The 11,321-nt window shown below is 41.9% G+C and overlaps 1 pseudogene; it reads left to right on the top strand.

Moving 5' to 3' along the window:
* The first annotated feature begins 2,934 nt into the window (after window positions 1-2,934).
* On the top strand, window positions 2,935-3,999 carry LOC130887142 (WD repeat domain phosphoinositide-interacting protein 4-like; annotated as a pseudogene).
* The last annotated feature ends 7,322 nt before the right edge of the window (window positions 4,000-11,321 follow it).

Genomic DNA, 11,321 nt, shown 5'->3' with positions numbered 1-11,321 from the left:
ATAGATAGATACATACATACATACATACATACATCATGATAGAAAGATAGATAGATAGATAGATAGATAGATAGATAGATAGATAGATAGACAGATAGATAGATAGATGAGAGAGAGATAGAAAGAAAGAAAGAAAGAAAGAAAGAAAGAAAGAAAGAAAGATAGATAGATGAGAGAGATAGAAAGATAGATAGATAGATAGATAGATAGATAGATAGATAGATAGATAGATAGATAGATGTGAGAGAGAGAGAGAGAGAGAGAGAGAGAGAGAGAGAGAGAGGATAGATAGATCCCATTAACTCTTCAGATAGTTGGCATTTGTTGCCATTTCAAAAAAGGAATTGTTTCTTTCCATTTCTGTGAATCCAAAAGGTCTCTTTTTTTTCCTCAGTCAATAATTTCACAAAGCTCCAAGATCTGTTTCTCTAGATGCCTTATCTGTAGACAGAATACAGAATAGAAATTTGCTCATGACATTTACTCACTTTTCAGGGACATTCAAGGAGCTATACAGACAGAAACCTTTAGGGATTCATAAGTATTTACAGTCTAAAGACATCGAGGGACAGGCAGTGGTAGCACACACCCTTAATCCCAGCACTTGGGATGCAGAGGCCTTGTCTACAGAGCGAGTTCCAGTACAGCCAGGGCTACACAGACAAACACCCCTCTCACCCTAATGAGACAATCATGAGTTTAGAGACAACCTGGATACAATGAGACTAACTCAGTAGGTAAAATTCTGGCTGTGCCCTTTAATCCCAGTACTGGGGAGGCAGAGGCAAGCATATCTCTGTGAGTTCAAGACCAGCCTGGTCTACAGAGTGAGTTCCAGGACAGCCAGGGCTGTTACACAGATAAACCTGTCTGAAAAGCCCCTCCTCCCCCAAAATATTCTGACTGTGCAAGCACCCTGTTCTAATCCCACCATCCCCATAAAAAGCCAGGCATGGCAGCACAAATTTGTAAACCCGGTACTAGGGGATGGAGGCTAGAGGATCCCAGGGTTTGCTGGGCAGCTACTCTAGCCAATCACTGAGTTTCAGGTTCAGTAAGAGACCACAAGGGAAACAAAATCCAACATCCTTTGGATTATGAAATGTAAATTGGTGCAGCCTCTTTTCAAGGCGATTCCACAAAATTAAATAAAGGCATGTCTATGGAATCTATTTTTTAAATCACTTTTAAGTTTGTATTCACTATTACCCAGAATTAATATGTTTTATGACTGTGACTTTTTTATAAAGAACAGACTGTTAAGATGGTTCGGAGGGTAAAGGGTTTGATGGCCTGAGCTCAATCCTCAGGACCTTCATGGTAAAAAGAGAGCACTAACTCCTGCCAGTTGTCCTCTAACGTCCACAAGCTCACAATGTTGCACACATCACACAGACCCACACCTATACACAAACACATAAATAAGTAAACAAATACCATTTTTAACATTGTAAAACTTTGAAGTAGAAAAGTATGTCATAGAAGGATCCATATAACGTAGCTTCATACATTGAAAAATGCTCTCGATGAACATACATATCCATATAAATGAATAGAAAACATGAAGGTTGCATATTACTTGAGAACAAGACAGACATAGGACTAAGACTAGGAATTTCAAAGAGATCAGTATTGCCTGTCTTAGCTGGTGTTCTATTGTTGTGAAGAAAGCTCTTATGAAAGAAAGCATTTAATTGGGACTTTGTTACACTTTCAGAACTTTAGTCCATTATCATGGTGGGGAGACGGTGGCACACAGGCAGGCATGGTGCTAGCAAAGTAGCTGAGAATCCTACACCTGGATATCCAGGCAGCAGGAAGACAGAGACGTGGGACTGGCTTGAGTTTTTGAAACCTCAAAGCCCACCCGCAGGGGGCTTCCCTTCATCAAGGCTACACCTCCTAACCCCTTCAAATATGAGCCTATGGTGGCCATTCTTATTCAAACCACCAACAGTCTCCAAACTTTAATTATTTACAAACATAATGGATGTATTGATTACTTGAGTAATTAAAGCTTAATACACAATTTTCTCTCCTTTCCCATCCAACTCCCTTCCCCAGAAACAATTACTCCTAACGAGGTATTTTAATTTTTTCCTATGCTCAGATGCACATGCATGCCCATACACCTCTTTATTTTGTTTTTTAATTTCCTTTTAAACTAGGATTTGTTTACAGTTTCAGAGATTTGGTGCAATACCATTATGGCAGGGAACATGGCAGCCTGCAGGCAAGGGCGGAAACATTAGATGAGAGCTACATCCTGATCCGCAAGCAGACAGAGAAACATGGCCTGGAAACCTTTAAACCCATTCCCAATGACACACGTCCTCAAATAAGGTCACACTTATTGCAACAAAGTCACACCTCCTAATCCTTCCAATCCTTCTCAAATAGTGCTATTCCTTGAACACAAAGCATTCAAATGCATGAGCCTTTGGGAGCCATTCTTACTCAAACCACAAACATCATTACTTCAAAGGTTGCCTCACAACAGCCACTGGACTAGAAAAACAAAAATGGAATTGCCTAAAATCAGAAGCTCATTTGTATATAGAACACATTTGGTAGAAGTTTTTTTCTGAAATTTAAGAATTTTAGAAATTTATAAGCTATAAAGCTAGAAGATACTCTGTGCTGGAAAGATGGCTCAGTGGTTAAGAGCACTGGCTGCTCTTCAGAGATCCTGAATTCAATGCCCAGCAACCACATAGTGGCTCACAACCATCTATAATAGAATTTAATACCCTCTTCTGGCATGCAGGCATACATGTGGACAGAGTATCTATACCTAAAAACACATATAATAATATTAGGGAGGTCAGAACTTCATGGCGACAGCTAGGGCAAGGGGCGGGGAGGGGCGAAGATCCAGTCCCCAAAAGTGATGGTGCAGTTGGAGCACGATCCACGGGACGGCTGCTCTGGACCATGGCTCACCAGCCACTTCGAGGTGTGACCAGCCTACATTTCAACCAAGAACAAAGCTGCTTTTGCTGTGCCATGGAGACAGGCATCCGTATCTATAATGTGGAGCCACTGATGGAGAAGGGGCATCTGGACCACGAGCAGGTAGGCAGCGATGATGTGCACCGATCCAACCTGCTGGCCCTGATGGGCGGTGGTAGCAGCCCCAAGTTCTCAGAGATCTCAGTGCTGATCTGGGACGATTCCCCGAGAAGGCAAGGACTCCAAGGACAAACTGGTGCTGAAGTTCACCTTTCCCAAGTCAGTGCTGGCTGTGCGCATGCGCCATGACAAGATTGTGCTCGTGCTGAGGAACCGCATCTACGTGTACTCCTTCCCGGACAGTCCTCGAAAGCTGTTTGATTTTGACACTCGAGACAACCTCAAGGGGCTGTGTGACCTCTGCCCAAGCCTGGAGAAGCAACTGCTTTTGTTTCCTGGACACAAGTGTGGAAGTCTGCAGCTTGTGGATCTGGCAAGCACACAGCCTGGCACTTGTTCCACTCCATTCGCCATTAGTGCACATCAGAGTGATGTAGCCTGTGTGTCCCTGAACCACCCAGGCACTGTGGTGGCCTTGGCCTCCAAGGAGGGTACCCTTATTCGTCTTTTTGACACCCAGTCCAAGGAAAAACTGGTGGAGCTTTGAAGAGGCACTGACCCTGCCACCTTGTTCTGCATTAACTTCAGTCACAACTCCTTCCTCTGTGCTTCTGGTGACAAGGGCCCTGTGCATATCTTCGCTGCTCTGCGTTGGCTCATACGGGCAAGGTCGGGTCTCTGATTGGGCTGTAGGTGGTTTCTCAGTAGAGTCTGGCCAGCTTTACTGTGGCTGCTGAGTCAGGATGCATCTGCACCTTTGGTTGAAACACTTCCAAGAATGTCAACTCGGTGACTGCCATCTGCATAGACGGGATCTCCCACAAATGCATCTTCACTCCTGGTGGAAACTGCAACTGAGAGGCCTTTGACATGTACCTTGACATCTGTGACGACGATGACTTTGAAGAGCCCTGGCAGCTACACTAGGAACCTGCAGTAGCAGATGGCCAATCTGAGTCTTGAGGGTGTTGAAACAGCCAGCAAGGCATCAAGGAGGCCTCCCACTCCCCATCCCAGCACAGCTGTATCTAAAGAAACAGCTCACTTCCCCCGAGCACTTTTTTGTGAGTGTGTCGAAGGCCAAGGGCAGATTACCTGGGCCACCTAGTCTGGAAAACATTCACGGGGACCCAAAGGGATTGTCGTATCCAGACTGGGGATTTTTTAAAAAGGTTACCAGGAGATAGCCTTTGTGATGCATATCACTAAAAGGCCTTTAAATGGGAAAAAAAAAAAAAAAACCTGGAAGATACTCTTATAAACTAACGATAATAAAAAAGACAAATTATAATATGAGGTAAATGAACTATCTTTTGAGGGGCTTGGGAAGGTGGGGAGACGCTGTCTTGATATATAATCCATTCAGTCTCCCTAACAGCTGGGATTACAGGCCTGACCCAACAGGCCCACTCAAAAAAAAAGTACTAATTAAAAACATAAAAATAAGAGGGCTAAATGGCTCGCTCAGTGCTTAAGAACAGTTTGATGATCTTACAGAAGATCCAGGTTTGGGTCCCAGAACCCACATGGAAGTTCACAACTCACCTGTAACTCCAGTTCAAAGGGATCTAACACTCTTCTGGCTTCTGTGTCTACAAGGCCTGAATGAGGTACATACATGCATGCAAGCTAAAGACTCATACACATGTACAAAAAGGGAAATATGAAGATATTGTGAAATGTTGTCTTCTGGACATAGCGTGCTGGCCGCACTCATGAACTCACAGCAGCCACGGTTACCTGCACAAGATCGAGCTCGCCAGGTCAACAGGTAGGCAGGCAGCACTCATCAGACTCAGCAGGAGGAGGAGAGAGAGGAGGGGCAGAGGCAGAGGAGCAGAAATAGTGAAGGTGGGAAGGAGATGTGTTGAGGGAATAGGGGAAGAGTGAGAGAGGAGATAGGGTGAGAATGATCAAGACACATTGCACACATGTGTAAAATTATCAAAGAACAAATAAAAAGTATTCTTTTTAAAAAGATAGAAGTCAGGTGTGGCAGCACGCTTTTACTTCCCAGCACAGAAGAGGCAAAGGATCTCAAGTTCAATGCCAACCTAATCTGTATGGCAAGTTCCAGGCATCTAGGACAGTCAAGGCTACCTAAAGAGACGCTGGGAAGAGGGAGAGGGGGGCAAGAGAGGGAAACTGTTTAACAGGGTAAGTGAAATGACTTAGCAGTTAAAACAGAAGCTGAAAGCCTAGTCTGCCCACCAGGATCCATGTACAGGGGAAGAAGAGAGCTGATTCCACAAGCTGTCCTCAGGCCTTCACACACCTATTGTGGTTGTATAACCCCCACCACACACACACAATGCATATACTGTACACATATACCGTAATAATGTCTTTTAAATAAACATTTTTCCCTTCTCGGGTATATGTATGATGTACCCTGGATGATTTTGAACTCAGAGATCCACCTTCCCCTCTAGAGTACTGAGATTAAGGGTAATCAAAACCATGTCTACCAAACAAAAAAAAAATTTAATTGTCTTTGAGAAAATATATGTCACAATATTGCACAGGCTGGTCTTCAACTCCTGGGCTTAAGCATCTTTCCACTTCATGAGAACTAAAGACTGGGTGTGGAGGCACATGCCTGCAATTTCAGTGAGGGGTGCAGGAACAAGGCTGGTTCAGCTACATAGCAAGCTGGAGGCCAATATCGGCTGCCTCAAGAAGCAAAACATACAACAGAAAAGTAGCCATCTCACAGATGTACCTGATGGAAAAGTCTCAGAACTGTAGTTCACCAACCTTTCCTTTCAATGGCTCTGGTGAACCCCAGGGCCACGGGGCCCTGAACTGGCCATTCCTAGGACAAGCAATTCTCTACGTGCAGTCATCTTGAAGATGCCAAAATCCAGATCTTCAAGTTCCTTATATAATTGTATAACCTACACACATCCTCCCAAATAAATAACACACTCTAAATACTTATTATACCAATACAGCATGAGTCATATTTAATATTTAAATAATGGTAAGAAGATTGTGCTGATAGTCACATTTTTATCAGATATTTTCAACTCATGGTTGGTTGAATCTATACATGTAAAACATGCAGATAGAGAGGGCTGATATGCTGACCATGAGGGTAACCGAGTGATCTGAAAACTCAGTATACCTGTAGCATGTTCTCAAATTTGTCAAATTCCAAACAGGAACAGGAACAAGGACCCACATTATCCTGTGAGTAGAATGTAAAGTCTCCTTCCCTCTTTCAGTTTGAAATCCACAGATCGACATGAAAGTTCATGAACTTTGTAAAAGGCATAACAAAAAGTAAACTAAATAGAAACTGCAAACATGTCCTTACCATTCTAAATAAATATCTACTCTCAAAGGAAAGGCAGTCAGGGGAGCAAACTAGCAAACAGGCAGGATGAAGAGCCTGAGGTGGCTCAAGAACCCTGCCAAGTATAGAACTCACTCCTCGTAGCCAGGACACTAACTGCCACAGTGCAAGTCACTAACTTTTCCTGAGAAATAAGAAATGAGCAAATATGGTACACTTGCCAAGAAGTTTATTGTGAAACTATCTCATAATGAATAGAGCCATTTTTACTCGTATCCAAATGAAAGAGGTGGGGATGGAATTCATATAGGTTTATCATATGGTGTAGAAAATCTAGAAAAGTCCGATTAATACATAGAAATAGCAACCTAAGTCTAAAGTGTGCCCAAACTTTAATAACCCATACAATAGTCTTTCTGGGATATTTTGCAACATTATGCCACTTGAGGGCACCAGAGATCCATGCTTTCTGCCAACCTAAATTAGTTTTGTCAAATTCTGCTGGGCATGCACATATGTAACCCTGACACTTGGCAGATGGAAGCCAAGACAGTTCGTGTGTGTGTGTGTGTGTGTGTGTGTGTGTGTGTGTGTGTGTGTGTGTCGGCTAGTCAACACACACACACCAAAACAAAAACAGAAGAGTTTGTTCATGTGAGTTCACACCCTTTCAGTGAGCACTGTTATCTTACCAACAAAAAGAAATCTTTTGTTTTTCAAGACAGGGTCCCACTATGTAATTCTACCTATCCTGGAACTCATTGTGCAAACCAGGCTGGCCTCAATGTGTCTCTGCTCTCAAGTGCTGAGACTGAAGGTGTGCACACTAAAGGCATTGCTATCAGCATCACTGTGTAAGGGTATTACTGATGGACTTTTTTTTTTAATGAATATCAGGCTAGCATAAACTCACTATATAGCCAAGGATAACCATGGAATTTGAGTCTCCTGCTTTACCTCAAAAGCTGGCACTGTTCTATGGCGGGTCCCAGGGCTTTACACAACAGTTAGATCAACTCCTTGAGCACTTTCCTTCAGCCCAGTGCTCAGGAAGCTTTTCATGGTAACTCCTCTAGATTACTTTACTTGGTCACATGCAAAGGAAGCAATTTTAAGTTTTCCTGCCTTACTCACTAAGCAAGAATACAGATGTTGAAATAAATGAAGATGCTCGAAGATAAAATGGAAGGTACATTAAGTCTGGTGTTCCAGTTTTAACATCTGATGACTCCTTGCTGTATGTGGCTCACTGGCCTTGTTCTTCCCTTTTCCTATGGATTCTCATGTAACCAAGGCTGGCCTCTACCTCCCAATGCGAGGATTAGAGTACACCACCACACCTGTCTAGTTTCACCAGCCTCGTTCCCTTATACCTTTTCTGAACACCAGGAATTCTCTATGTAATGTGCCTTTGCAAACACTTCTTTTGCTTACCATTTCTTCCACTCTTGCATGCCCTTAATAAAACATGATTCATTAAGCCCCAGGATGCCATAACATAGCAAACTACTTCCCACTGCTTTGCATTATCTAAATGATGCTATGACTGAGAATATCTATCTATGATTTTCCTTGACTAAAAATTCAAACAAGTTTCAGGGTAGAACATGTAACCTATAACCTATGCTTTTGTATCCCCAGGTCATAAATACTCTCTATTATCTTATTTTCTATAAAACATCTACTGCAGAGAAGCCAAGAAATTATCTCAAAGCAGGGCCATATGCCCTTAAATCCCAGTACTCTAGCAGAAAGGCAGATTTCTGTGAGCTCAAGGCCACATAGAGTTCAGGCTAACCAGAGGTGCAAGGTTAGACTCTTGCCTTAAAGCAAAATAAATAATAGGCTGGGTGGTGGTGGCACACTCTTAATCCCAGCAAAGAAAGGTGGATCTCTGTGAGTTCGAGGCCAGCCTGATCTACAGAGCAAGCTACAGGAAAAGCTTCAAAGCTACAGAGAACCCCTGTATAGATGAATGTTTCCCTTTGGAGAATGCAAATGTCTGTCCTTTAAAACTGTCTCCCACATCCCACCAGTTTTCCCGTTTTCTCGGTATATCTTCATTTATGTTATGCTAAATTTCACTAATTTAGAATGGAATGTTTTATCTTTGGTAGATACAGTATTACAGATACTTTATAAGCAACAACAACAACAAAAAGCTTCCTTAAAAGCTTAAGACTATAAAAGCACAACTAATGGTATGTAACACACACAAGCTTTCATTTTCAACTTTCTAGAGTCCTAAATTGTAAGATTTACAACAGGGAAGGGCCGGCAGCCCCCTGCCCACAATTACACTGCACTGTAACTGACACACAGTTCCAGTTGCTTTGGTGACACAATGGCACAGTGGAATGCATTGCAACAGAGATCCACAGACCTAAGGAAATCTACTAAATCCAAAGAAATACCTTTTACCTCACCATGCTAACTCATTAAAAGAACTCTCTACTTACTCATTGGTGAGTTTACCCTTCTCTTTAGACACTGGAGAAACTATTAACATGGAGGTAAGGGGCTGGTCACAGTGACATACAGCCTGTAATCTCAACACTCTAGATACCGAGCAGAAAGGTAGCCATGGAACCTACAGAATGAGTTCAAAGCCAGTTTTGAGTTACTGTGCTAAAAATAATTAAGTAAAACTTGAAAAATCTAAAAATCCTGGGGACTGAGGGAGTAACTACGGTTAAGAGTTCTTGCTGTTCCTGCAGAGAACTTGAGCTGGGTTCCCAGCAACCACCACAGGCAGCTCACAACCACCAGCAGCTAAAGCTCCAGGGGACCTGAAAGTCTCCTGCAGACACCCACGATATAAGCATGCATACTTCACACACACACACACACACACACACACACACACACACACACTTAAGAAAACAAACAGCACATGCTGCCTACTAAGAAACAGCACACTAGAATCTGTTTGTTTTTTTAAAAATTACAGAGTAAGTCTCAAGAGATGACACCTACAACCTAATTGTCTCAAAACATACATGTTGCCTAGACCTGGTAAGCATAAGATACATTACAAGTGTATTCTCCAGCCCATTATCCTTTTACCTTTAGCATTCCAGAAAGCAATAAACCTTCATTTTCAAGTATCTACAAGTATGGAAGTCTACCCTTCCAACTATTTCACACACATATAAGACACAAACACACGCATGCACACAATGGGTTTTACCAATGATCACAATTTGTCAAAGGGTCAATCTTTTTAAAGGCTGAATAAAACCAAATTGCCAACTTATAACTGAACATGCCAAACAAAGTAAAAATAACAGTGATTTTAACTGAGAACTCAGATGCTTTCATAGCATTGCAACAGTGGCTGTTCAAAGGGTAACTTTAAATGCAGAACAGCTTTAGTGGTGCACGGCTTTAATCCCCAGCACCCTGGAGGCAGAGGCAGGTGGATTTCTGAGTTCAAGGCTAGTCTGGTCTACAGACTGAGTTCCAGGACAGCCAGAGCTACAAGAGAAACTCTGTCTCCAAACAGCTAGAACTTATGAGTGCTTACTAGGCTTAGGAGTCAAATCAAGTGTATGAAATGATTCTTATTCTTACAATAATCCCAGGGGGAACAGAGATCCATGTCTAGAGTTAGGTATGTGGATTAAAGTCACAACTCTTAAAGGGCAAAGCTTTGAACTAGGCAAACTTCTGACACTTTTTGTGTCCATAATTTAGAAGTCCTAGCAAGAGCTTAAAATCAACAGCCTAGGCCACAACCATATAATATTCTTAGAGAGGTAACACAACCATTAACTGTTACTTTAAGCTAGTCAGTGCACCACCAACATGCAGACAATTGTGAGAGCTACTCCTAAACTACTCTTACACACCACAGCAGTCAGGGACCTGATGTACAAAACATACAGCAGTGTCCTAACGGACCTAATGCTTCAGCATATCAACCATCCTACCATGTTTCTACAGAACACAACCCCATAGTGGATCACAGCACTGTAGTTACCTACTTAAGAGCTACAAAGAATTGGTCCATCAATACCTAGTAATGGTAGAGGGAGGGGCTCATAAGACCCCCCCTACCCTTCCCTGAGGTACACACATACTCTAAATTAAGGGTTAACAGGGGAGCAAGAGACATTTCTTCAGTGTTGTAGCAGCCACTGTTAAGGTGGCTACAGTAAACAACGCTTCAGTAAACAATAACAAATTCACTGGATCACTGAAAAACACATCCAAACCACAAAATTCAACACAAATTCCAAAAAATAAATAAAACTAGATGAAAGTCGATAGATGTGCTAGTGTTACTTGGGAAGTAAGACTAACAAGACTAGGAGGGAAAATATGGGAGGGTAAAGGAATATGACTAAAATCTTTATGTTCATGAAAGTGTCATAAAACCAATTATGTATAATATAGACCAATAAAAGATATTGAATATCACAATATTTGTCCATCATATGCAATAAATAAAATTATAAAAACTGCTAAACTAGGCTAAGTACTGAACTACACATTCCCAAGTACTGAACAAGAATTCTAGGTTAGAACAATCAGAGCTATGCCTGGAAACCACTACTACGGTTAAATCCAGTACTGAGCCTCACCTATGGAAACCTAGGAAACAGAAACGAAGCCTCTGCATCCTTGGATATTCTGCACATTTTACTCTGCTTGAAAAGCCCTCCGCCCATCGCTTTTCCCAGCTACCATTATGAATTCAGGAATTTGTAACTTCCAAAAAGTCAAGCGTCCAGTTTCCAACTGCAGATACTTTTAGTGTCCATAAATATACCAAACTCAGCCAAACCAAACATAGCCAGATTGGTTTATGGCACCAGTTTTATGTTAAAATTTAAGCCACTGGGAGGTGGTGGTCTTTAAACTTTAATTCTTTTGACTAATATTATTGTTAGACTATTATATAAACATTCACTTAAAATTTAGTGCCAAATAACTGTTTATACTTAAA

The sequence above is a fragment of the Chionomys nivalis genome, chromosome 15, assembly GCF_950005125.1.
Source record: "Chionomys nivalis chromosome 15, mChiNiv1.1, whole genome shotgun sequence".
NCBI classification, from domain to species: domain Eukaryota; kingdom Metazoa; phylum Chordata; class Mammalia; order Rodentia; family Cricetidae; genus Chionomys; species Chionomys nivalis.
This window is presented reverse-complemented; position numbering and strand designations above follow the sequence as displayed.